Source organism: Seriola lalandi, unplaced genomic scaffold (assembly GCF_002814215.2).
Source record: "Seriola lalandi dorsalis isolate HSWRI2012SDOR001 ecotype SW California unplaced genomic scaffold, Sedor1 jcf7180002054579, whole genome shotgun sequence".
NCBI classification, from domain to species: Eukaryota; Metazoa; Chordata; class Actinopteri; order Carangiformes; family Carangidae; genus Seriola; species Seriola lalandi.
This window is the reverse complement of record NW_019525132.1, coordinates 14,102-26,833: the sequence shown is the minus strand read 5'-3', so window position 1 is coordinate 26,833 and position 12,732 is coordinate 14,102.

Genomic DNA, 12,732 nt, shown 5'->3' with positions numbered 1-12,732 from the left:
GGATGCGTTGGGGGGCATTATTGTTGTTTAAGACACATTCCCACCTCTGAATGTGAAAAAAACCGCGTGTGTGCAAATTATTTGGCAGATCTTGTCTCTCCAAGGGGAATAAACTTAACAGCACATATATGTTGTTGGCTTCACGAGGACACAGTGGAAGCTGAGGAGCAGTGAATTTGAGCACCGATACGCGCACTCGACCACCATCGATCCTCACTTCTTCTATAATCAATAGTCGAATTTGTCACGTTTGAATCCAAGTTGTTCATGTCCGCAGGGCTCCTTAACAGCAGCGCGAGTGAGAAATGGCACAGAGATGACAGGTGGCAGTAGGAAGGCCTGCAGGACTTATTTGTCTGCTGAGAATTGGGTTGATGATGTGCTATTTTTGGGGATGGCAGCGCAGCACAGTAGGTTGTTTCGCACAAGACACGACCGAAGTTCAACGTGACGGACTTTTTTTTTTTCTAAAGTGTTTAAAAAGCAATAAAGAGTGAATCGAAATCCAGGGCTGCGGTGTGTTTTACGGTGAGGAGAGGGTCTGTTTGCATTGCGCAGTATTACGCGTCGCTCCTTCCACCCACGTTGCAGAGAGCAAAGCCCAGCGATGCATTCGTCTACGGCCAGGCGGCCCTTGTAATTCAGCAGGGGGCTGTTTATCCGATCACTATTATCATCCTCATAACCATCATCATCATCACCATCATCACCATCGTCGTCGCCTTCGTCCACCACTTCCATCCCAACCACATACCTCTGCCTTGGCGACAGGTTCCATAGCAACAGGGGATGAGGAGAAGGGTGGCTGTGTGTGTGTGTGTGTGTGTGTGTGCGCGCGCGCGCGCGTGTGTACAGTCAGTAAAACAAATCAGTTACCTTGATGTCATCTTAATCTATCATCAGAAAGGACCTTTTTCTCCAAGATGCCCAAAGAAGTAATAGACACCATCATCATCATCATCATCATCATCATCATAACAATTGTCATAATCATATAGTGTGTAACCTGTGTGTCTGCTACAGTTACTCTCCGGAAAAGTGCTTGACAACCCAAGATGACCCAAGCAGTGTCTTCATACACCTTTTAAGAGCAAAATATAAAATTCTTTTCAAGATGAGGTGGTCCTATATCTTAGTGTGAGATGATCAGTGCCACTCTCAACTCCTATTACTGGCCTCTTGTAGGTGATTGGTGCTTAATGCCAGCTTCAAGTCTAATAAATGAGTTCAAATCTTACTGCAGAAAGTATCTTAGCTCAGGCGACTGAGTGAGTTTACAGTAGAGGGCTACAGTGCAAAACAGCAACACATCAGATGAGGCCTGCGGCTGCACAATGTTTGTCCCTGTGCTGGAATATAAACTTGACTATAGTGAATTGACTGTTTGAGTGAAACAATGCACCGGACGTCTCCAGATCAGCAGACCTGAATGAAATAACTTTATTTGATCAACATTTTCAAGCTGATAGAATCATGTCTGAATAAGCTTTTTTTAGATGTTGTTTCATCGCTGTAATTCAATTACAGTCTAAAGCAGATTACTGTGGGATTTATAGCAAATTTTTCTCAGACTGGAGTCTACTTGGGTGGTGGTTTCAGCACCACGGACAGTTCATTTTTCATTGGTCTATTGACAGCTACTTGACAGCTATTGAAGGGTCACTGGCACTGAGGTTTCACTGTTTGTTTCCTGCTTTTGTCAAATCATTATTTTTATATGTTAAATTTCAGGTGTTAACAGCAAAAATTCATACAAGATCCCCAAGTTTAAAAGTGTCCACCTGGTATGTAAGGGTATAGCAGCATATCAAATTATATATGTTAAATTAACCTATATTATTCTTCCTTTTTCATTTGTTGAGGGTAGTGGTGAAGTTGCTATTAGGAAGTTGGTTGTATTGTAGGAGCCACTTAATGAGTTTCCTGCGGATGAAAGATGACAGCACTCTGGTGTACTGTGGTTATTATAGAGACCATCCTTTCACTACAAGTTTCAACAGTTCACCTCTAACACACAATAGCCAAGAGTTTGCCAAAAAAATGAACCCCTACCAGTCTGTTACTGCTCTGTATCTGACCCCAAACTCTCCTCTCGCTGTTGAAGGAGACAAAAGTAAAGACAAATTTATCCTTGAGGGATTCAGTGAGACAAAGTCCTACACCGAAAAACAGCACAGATGATGTCTAACATTCTGAGGCTCTAAGTTACAGTTCCTGATACCTGACACCAGCTTTGTAATTGGTATTTGATTTTATCTTTGTTGTCAATTAGTCTCCATTTTTATATCTGCTCTGTAATTCAGAGTTGATGTTCCACATGATTGCACCGAAAGCTCATGTTCACTGAATGAACCAATTATACTGCATCTACATAATTTTATATATTTTTTTCTAACAAGTGAACTGTCTTTCAAATGCACACACATGAGCAGGAGCACAACCCAACGCACAGGCACATGCAGACTTGTCATTATATCCTGTACATGTGTAACTGATGTGGCTTTGAAACAAACACACACCTGTGGCATCTCATGTCATTGCATGTATAGCTGAGAACACACACACACACACACACACACACACACACACACTCATTTCAGCAGCGTAATCAGCGAGTTGATTCTCCCTGTGGGCATTGTGCCAGAGGCATGATACCTCTGTTAGGGATATTAATTGGTTTCTGATGGTTACCCTGGGGTGCTGGCCACCTGCCAAATCACCTCACTCTAATGACTTTACTTGATACGCTCAATGATTCTATTGATGTCACCCCAAAAGACATGTTGCAACAGCCAACATCAACTGATGTGTTCACTTTATATGCAGTTTTCCACATGGAGCAAACAGGTAATTCCATTCATTAGCTGGACTTTAAGGTAGAATTCATTGGATTCGATATATATTTTTTGGTAACATCTCAACAGCAGGCGTCAAAGTTGTTGCCCTCATCAAATAAAGGCAACAACTAATCAAGTATTTCTTTCAAATGTGCTTTAATTAGACTCCACAGGGGCAGAGAAACAGTGAAGTGAGCTAAGCCATCTATCAGTATGCCTGACGTAGATGGAAATCTGGGCAATTAAGCCCCAATCTACCGTTACTTAACCCACTTGTTGCTCAATATTAGTTTGGAGTTAGTTTGCGGCAAGATGAAGAGGATAGAAACTGGTCACAGTGGTATTTGTCAGCAAATTGCAAGGTTTTCTTTAAGAATAATAAAAAAAACCCTACTTTTTACATTGTAACTGATTCTCTGCCTGTTAGTTTGGAGTGTTATATGAATGATGTGTTTTTTTTAAAAACCTGCTTGCAACCAGTGTTCGCTCAGAAATAATAACCCAGAGGTAAAATAAGTTAATGTGAGTCCAAAGCCTTTAGTAATCTAACGTTATTATCTTCAGTGACTGTCACTTGAAGACACACTTCTGGATTCATCTATGTTTTTAGGATGAACACAAACACTGACCGTCTTTGTTATATCCAACAACAAATAACCCACCCTGTGAGTGTGTCGCAGTCAAACATGACCCATTTTGATCAAACCTTATCCCCCTGTACCCGCACCCTCACTCGCCAAACAAAACCCAGTCAAATGAACTTGCATTAATTTTCTAACAAAAGAGGGAAGTGTGTGTGGAAGCGCATGTCCGTGTATTTCTGTTAGCTTGTTTGTGTCTCTTGCTAGTATTTCTCTTCAGTGGCTGTCACTTACCATGTCTTACACAGAATGTGACAATTCAGTGCTGAGGCAGAGAAGCTTAAGTGACGAGGCAAAAATCTCAACTTTGCCATCTCTGAAACTCATTCAACCACAGTCCTCTGCTGCTGGCAACTGAGCTGCTTTACCAGACAGGTTTAGTAGTTGTTAATTCAGGGGGTGAGCATGTGTGCGAAGCAAAATTTCTCTGGACAAATCAAAACCCCACTTTGCTGGCAATGCATTTATTGCGGGCTGTAATACTTCCTATCATTGAGACAATGTGGGACATATATTGTATTTACCACATATGAAATCCACATTTTTCTAACCTTCTTTTTACCTTGATTTATTTCACGATCCTCGGTGGTTTTGCAGTAATGCCTATAATGACTATTTTGGCTATAAGGTCAAATGTAATTTTATCCTCGATTTCAGTATAGAACTAAAATTTAATATAATATTTACAAAGCCCAAATCTGTGCAGCTGTAGCCAAGATATGCTGACTTTTAGTCCTTAGTATCGGCCAGACTCCAAAAGTGCTGGATCCTACAATGCCCAGAATGCAATTCAGTACTGTAGTGTCTTTGGTCAGACTCTCCCTGCTTAGTAAATATCCACATTTAACAGACTTTAAATCCAGGTTTGTAACACAGGTTTTGTGGCACAAATTGTGTCAGGACAGTGATAAAATAATCTACTGAAAATGATGGCTTTTCCCACTTTTCTCTTCACTACTGCATTGTGAAATGCTGCATACCTTTTCCTCTTCAAACCTATGAAATGATCCAAATGTACAGTTGGAGAAATAAAAATGACTAGTTTGAACTGCTCACAAGTCACACCTGCTGAGAAAAAGGTTGCAAATACACACTCCTTCGTATTAAAGGGTCGCCACTGCCTTACATCATCAGTGCTTCAGGTTTTTCACTGTACATCACATGTATGGGCTCAGAATACAAAGCTGCAGTATATAGTATGTGTTTAAAGATCTATTAGTCACAGCAAGGTTATAGCAGCTGCAGTGGAGGATGTAATGAGCGATTAAAGGCCAATCAGCATTAAAGAAGTTTATATCAGCACCCGAGAGTGTGTCATGGCTTTAACTTAAGGAAGTGACTCAACAACAGCTGCTCTTAACGTAAAACACCATCTGAGAGACAAAAAAGACACATGGAGGGAAGGAAAGGGAGGAGGGGCGGGTCAAAGGAGAAATAAGAGGGGAAAATGACAGATTGGATAAAGGAGATAAAAGAGAGGATTAGAGAGCAGAGACGAAAAGGAGGGACGGAGTAAAAAAGACAGGCGAGGGCTGGCGAGGAAACAGAGGGATGGAGAGGAGCAAATGGCAGCCAATGGAGAGAAAAGAGGGAACTATAGAGAGGAATAAAGGCATGAAATGAGTGAGAAACAGAGTGAGCGGCAGAGGGAGAGCCAGAGGGATAGAGAGAGAAGCAAGGGAGCACAGGAAGAGGAGGAGGAGAAGAAGGGAGGATTATCCGTGACTCTGTCTTGCTTAAGCCTCTGGTTGTGTATTGGAAATCTATCCAGAGGCTGTCCTCTGCTCTTAGAGCTATCGGGCCTTGGTCTTCATTTCTGATGGGACAATGCGCCAACACCTTGTGTGTGTGTGTGTGTGTGTGTGTGTGTGTGTGTGTGTGTGCGTGTGTGTGTGTGTGTGTGTGTGTGTGTGTGTGTGTGACAAAGAGAGAGATAGAATGCAGTTGCAACTTGCTGCCTGCCCATATGCATTGTGCCTGCTTGGCTGCCTCTGTCTGTGAGAGTCCCGTCTCTGCTCAGTTTCTTAAGTGTCCTACCTCTCTAACACACACACACACACACACACATACACACACCCTCCTATTCTATTGATCTGACTGAAGCCACCAGTGGAAATAATGACTCCAGACCTGTAGCACCCTCTGTTATACTCCCTCTCTTTCGTACTTTCTCTACCTTGTACTCTCTCTCCTTACGTTTGACTGCATATCCCTCTGTCTCTGATTCTTCACCTTAAGTAACCCTCCAATTACAGGATGCTGTTTGACTATCACATCAATATTTAAGTTTGAAATTCTCATTGCTTAAAAAACAGAGGTTGAGATTAATAAAATTAATGTTGCAGGATTTTTCCGCTTAAATGCCACGACGTTATCACAGCTTTAGTTTCATATTGACTAAAATCTCTCTCCATTGTGTTCTGACTGTCCAGCAAGTTCAATAATATTTATTCATTTTTTTCCAGCTTAAATCATTACCAGAAGCTCTCACCAGCAAGCTTCATGAGCATCATTGACTTTATTTTGCCCAGGGTTTTGCCTGCCAGGCTACAATCAGGCTGCCCTAACCATGCACCTGGTGGAGCTTGTTGGAACGGAAAACCCGCAGACACTAAGAGCTGTCTAACATATTTTACCACCTTACATATTTTTCAGAAAATGAAAAATCTTTCTTTTTAACTTGTTGTTCTATAATATTCCCCAAAAATGATAATGCACTGAAAGACAGTTGCACAACACTGTCTGTTGTTAGTTAGTCAATTATTTATAGAGCATGACTACCAGTTTCATGAGAATGGCATAATGTCTTATTTTCACAACATTTCTTTTGCATGAGTAACCATAAAACCAAACCTACATCCTTGCATTCCTTGGATGTATAGAAACGTGTTAAATATTTTAGTCGTACATGTCGTTTACATGTTACTTGTGACTCTTATGACCTCTGTACAGTGTATATATGCCCTGATTCTGCTGTATGAAAATGACACTGCTGTTTCCAAGCACTGAAGAAAACGAATGAACATCTGTGTGCGTGTGCATGTGTGTGTGTGTGTGTGTGTCTGTGTGTCTGTGTGTCTGTGTGTGTTTCCCAAGTTCAAGAGAAGCTGAAGGATGAAGAGAGACGAGAGTAGAAGGCAGTCTATATTATTCATGCCCAGCCATGCATTTCCCCTCTATCTTGTCTGCCCTCTCTTCCCTTCGTTCTCTCGCCGTCTCACAACGTCCTCTCCCATCTTCCTCTGATGATTCGCTTTGTTGTCTGTCTTTTTGCCACCCCCCTCGTTCTCTCTCTTTCACCCCCTCTCCATCTCTCAGCTAGCTGTTCAGCATTGGTTCATTTGAAGGTTTATCATTCTCTGAGACCGCATTTTCCTTTCCTCTGAATGAATCAGTCCATCTGCGTGCATTTACTGTAACAGTCTGTAGCATTTGCATTAGATCTAACCACAGAAAAGCGAAATACAAAACACCATTTATTGCCCCAGCTGAGAATTCAGACTGGAAGCTCAACACTCAAAACGATGCACAAGACAAAGTGGACAGCCCACAACTCCATACACTTACAAGAACAATGTGTGTAATGTTCAATATGCAGGAAGAGCCTATAGTTAACACTGTTATAAACTTCTAGTCAACACTGAGTGCTGAGTTTAATCCTAAAATCTATATTGCAGGTGTATAGGTGTTGAAATAAGCAAGTCTAGATAGATATAGATAGTTATAGTTTTATATAAATCCACTTCATTGTTTTTCTTCATGTGAAATACTCAACCATGTGATACTTAACCCGATACTGTAAAGTGGTAAGCACGGTTATTTTCTGTGCCCTTTGATCAAGTTTTGTTCGAGTCTTTGCTACCAAACCAGGTTAAGGCTACATTGTGACTCCATGCACATTTGACTCCATGTAAGTAATGATAGTTTTGTTTTGAGGTCATGAGGCTGAAGTACAATTTGATTACATGTTGTCATTTTCATGTATTCAGCACCAGTGCTTCCTGTTCAAAAGCTACTGTTCAAATCTGATCTTCACATCTTCTTTGGTGGGGACATTTTTCTGAAATAGAAAAAAGATCTACAATGTTAGTATTGGCGCATTCTGATAAATAACCTATTAAAGTGCAGTCTTTTATGAATATGCTGTTATGTGTATTACACCAATTCATTATAATAGTCTAATAATGAAGTGCATCTTGAGTCAAGGAGCATGATCTAGGCGGGTGATCACCTTTGGGGCAGTGATAAAAGACTAGATCTTGACTGTGAGTCCACTTCGTGCAGAGACGCATCATCCTAGCGCTGATGACACTCAGAAGGCGTCATTCATTCATCACTCAGGTGTTCCCTCTCCAAAGAAGCACTTTATCTCTACTGAAACCAGCAGCGTGTTTGACTCCTGAGTTTTTGAGTCTGAAAAGTATTTCCCCTGCCTTCCACACAGTTGGCCATTGGCCTCTGCTCATTTTTGTACAATATGTAATTCAATTAGCAGACTCCTGAAATTGCTATAGATATGTATTCTTCACTTCACCCTGTTGAGAAAAGGGTGGATAAATCAGGCCCAAAATCTCTCTTACAAAATAACATAAATTGCTCCTGTTTTGACAAAAAATGTATGTTTATGTACAACCCTATTGCTTATAGTAAAAGGCTAATTGAGGAAATAGGTTTTTTATTGTACTGTAAAATGTAAATGGGCTAAAATCATAGATGAAATGCCATATTTTTCTTTCACATACTGTATTTCTCCCATCCTTGCACCCACAAGTTGGTAAGGGTGTCTATAAGAGCAGCTTTGCCCTTTGTTCCAGCTGTTTCAGTTCAGGCTTTTGCGGCTAAACTTTGTGACCTGCAGCAATGATGAAACCACTGTCCTCATTAGTGAGTCTAATCCCACTCACGCATACACTGATCACATACAGCACATGTGCACCAGCAGCGGCCCATACAGCACAGGCTCCTTCTTTTGCAGATACACACAAACGCCAGACATGAGACATACCATCTCGTTAGAATTTATTTTTCATGAGGCTAATTTCAGAGTGCGATGAGGGAGAGGGAAAGAGGGAGGCAGAAAGAAGAGTAAAATGGATTCAGAAGAGGAAAAGAAAGGGAGGGAACAAAGGTACAGAGGGGGAGTAACAATAGTCCGTGCAGTCACTCTGCAGGAACACTATCAACTTCTTAGTGACAATAGTGTGCATGCGTCTGTCTGTTCATGCATATTTATGTTTCCATATTAAATATTGCCCTGTGTCTTTAAGGGGAAATGAGTCCTTGCAACTAAACATACGTACCTGTCCAGCAGCTAATTGAAAATGGAAGATTAGAGTTAGTATCCTGTCTCTCCAAGTATTTTTTCTTTTAATTGAGGCACCATAAATGGTTCTACTTTATGAACAGCAGGGTATTGTACAGGACAACGAGTGAATATATTTTTAGCCTGGGTTCTCCAGCAGAGAATTAAGAGATTTTGTAAAATTGAAAATATGGAATAAGGTCTTTTATTCTCAACAAGCTGCTACTGATTCCACACAACATGCTTGTATTTGTTGATATAAAAATGTTTTGCTGTCTCTGTGGGTGAAAGGGCACACAGCGCTCCCTGAAGAAACCATGCCATAAATGTTTCCTTGCTTATTAGTAAGTAGTCTCGTTAGTCGGGCCTCTGGTGGGTTTGTCATGGATGGATAGCTGGACTGTAGAGAAGGTGGTTTGTTGCCATAGGCCTGTACACAAACACACACACACAGCTGTGAGCGTCACCCTGCTGGGTGACAGCACCAAGGCAAGACAGATTAAACTAAGAGTGGAGTGATTCAGCTCTGTGTGTTACTTTGTGTGTGTTTTTCTGCCCCTAGGTGTGTGTGGATGAGCATTTTTTTTGGGGAGGGGGGCACTTTCGTCTGTTTGTGTCTGGGGCCGGCAGCTGTCAGATCACTTCTTGCTTCTAAGAATCACAGGTAACGAAAGCCTGTTGTGTAGCCTGAGGAAGGTAGCACCTTCTGTTGCCTTTCTTATTATGCACCCAGACAGGACAAGGTTAAATAACACTTCAGCGTCGGAGAAGGACGAGGAGTTGCCATCTTTTTTAGAGCAAGCCTTTTAACAAACGAGAATGTCTGTCCATATTATATTTAACAATGGATTTTTGAAAGTTCCCCCTCTCTCTCTGCAGTATCTTGGCATGGAGCTTAAAGTATGGAAAAGGTTAGGGGAAACTTGTGGTTAGGCAAAAAAAAAAAAAACTAGGACAAAAACACTTTGTAAAGGTTAAGGAATGATCATCATTACTTTTAATAAAAATACAAATGTGAAATGCAGGTCTGCGATGGGAAAAAGACTCTCCAACCTCCACACCCTTATTTTCAGCTACACTTCAACTAGGGCACGCTACAACCTGCCGTAGCACTGAACACTGGCATTCAGTATAAATCTTGGGGTGAAGATTTGTCCAATATGGACCTCATTTCAGGCGATACTGTACTGCTTTAGAAAATGCTGCAGGTATGTTATGTTCTGATCAGAAATAGATGTTTCCATTTATAGCAAAGCTTTGCTTCCATGTAGAACATGGAGGAGGAGATAATCATATCCTGGAAGCCTCCGTTATGTGCTTGGTTTCTCGCTGTTGCATCATTCCGTTCATCTTGCTGGTCACTGTTTCTCACGACAAGCCACTACATGTAGCCTACAGAACATCACGTATGGAAGATATACATACACAATATATTCAAGTTTAAAGGGTTCCTCCAGTGATTTACTATTGCATGGTCTTAATGAGAGAAAGAATAAGAACAGATCATTCCAAATCAAAACAGCAGAGGCTGTAATATCTTGACTTTAGGTCATTAGTATGAGTTAAACCCTAACAAATACTAGATCCTACAGTTCCCATATCGCAACTCAATAGCGTTAAACCCTCTTCTCTGGTCTTTCAGACACCAGTTTGTAACACAGTTTGTTAATAATTTAAATCAATAACTGTGAAGACATCATCAAGGTTATTTTCTCAGCCTTTAGACAAAGCTCCGTAACTGTTTTCACAGGCAGACTACCTATTTTCCCTCGTGACAAGCAAACCGATCATCTGATCAAGTACATCGACGGAGTGGCCCTTTAATGCCTCTGTTGGTGCTGGCTTATGGTTTTCCAATGCAGACAACATAAAGAAATGTCACAGGGGGATGTGACCTGTCATTAACTTGATTCGGATACATTGGTTACTGCTTTGACCAGTATCCATGGCAACAAGCGCCAGCCAAGTATGAAGCGTTGAAAACAAAAACAGTAAGTTTATTATCTATAAAGGAATTTTCGTTTATGTCTCTGACCTCAGACGTTGTGTTGAGTCCTGTTCTGTGTCTTTATGTCTGTTGTTCTGTCCAGTCTGTCTGCTTCTCTGTTGCATTCGGTACCATTCTTTTCATCAGTGGTTACCATAGTGACAAGGACTGGACTCGGGAGGATGAAACTAAGGTTAGAAGGCAAGTCCTCAAAAAATCCTGTTACATCCCTCCCTCCTTCTTTTTTGACACTTTGATTGCCCCTGTTTTTTTTAATTTAGTGGCTTCATCCCTCCTCTCTTTCTGTTCCTCTGCTTTTCTACCTTTCTGTCTCCAACTCTCTCTTCCTTGAAATTTGCCATTCATGTGTTTGTTTCCTGTTTTCCTTCCGTCCTTTCCTCCCTCTATTTCTCTCCATCTCTCTTCTCCTAATAAGACATGGGTAAGGTGTTCCAAAATGAAATGACCCAACTATATAGGCCATGAGAGTGTCCTTGACTGTCTATGTGTGTAAAAGAGTGTGTGTGTGTGTGTGTGTGTGTGTGTGTGTGTGTGTGTGTGTGTGTGTGTGTGTGTGTGTCAGAGGGAGAGAAAAAGTTAGTGTGTATGACTGTATAGAGCAGTCCACTTCCCAAAAGACCAGACTCACTTTCACACTCTGGAGTCATAATGGCTAAAACAGGCTTGTTACAGGACTCCTTATACAGTGTGTGTGTGTGTGTGTGTGTGTGTGTGTGTGTGTGTCTGTCTGTCTGTCTGTGTCTGTGTCTGTGTCTGTGTCTGTGTCTGTGTCTGTGTGTCTGTGTTTCCATCTCCAGAACTGCATCTATAACCAGCTCCAGAGAGAGAAATGGCTGCTTTAACTATTTAGTGTATCTTTAGTGTGGGTGTTTGTGGCACTATGTGACGGTTGATCTACCACTTTGGTTCAGACGGAAATATCTCTACAACTGCTGGATGGATTGCCAAGAAGTCTGGTACATAAATTCATGGTTCCCAGATGATGTATTCTAATAACTTTGGTGATACTCTCACTTTTCCTCTCATGACTCTATGAGGTTAATAGCTTTGGTTTACAGTGAAATATCCTGACAGCTATCGATTGCATAACACTGATATTCAAGCTCCCTATTGGATATAGTTGTCTGACTTTGGTGATCCTGTGAGTTTTCATCTAGTATCATCATCTGGGCAAATTATTAATTTGCCCAATACTTTGATACAAAAGTGTTTGCATTTAATTAGCAAATGGTAGCATGCTAACCCACTAAACCAAGTGAGAAGCTGGTAAATATTACCTGGTCAACATCAGGGTGATAGCATTGTCAATGTGAGCATGTTATTATGCTAATTTTAGCATTTAGCTCAACGCACGGCTGTGCCAAGTGCAGCCTCACAGAGTCACTGGCATGGCTGTAGACTCTTATTGTGTGTGTGTGTGTGTGTGTGTGTGTGTGTGTGTGTGTGTGTGTGTGTGCGCATACTTTTTTTTATTGAGTTGTATGTATAAGGCTGTTGCAGATGTATTTCACATCACATACACAAAAAAAGTATCTTAGCCTCTCAATCACATGCACACACACACAGAGAATACAAAACATCTTCACATCAGCCTTTCTCCTTGCACAAAATTGATTCTGCATGTGTGTGTCTGTGGTTTATACCAAAGTCACCCAGTATGGAAATGAGAGTGAACACTCAATCCATTTAAAGATAGTGGGCGTGGCAGTAGTTCAAATGTAACTGTGGCTATCCCTCTTTCTCTCTCTCTCTCTCTCTCTACTTCTCTCCTCCCTTCCCTTTCTCCTCTTTTTTCATCTCCTGCTCTTCACAGTTTACCCTGCCTCATCTCCTCTTCACATCTGTGATTTGTATTCCAGATCAATATGTCTGAGAGAAAGAGAGAGAGAGAGAGACAGAGAGAGAGAGAGAGAGAGAGAGAGAGAGAGAGAGAGAGAGAGAGAG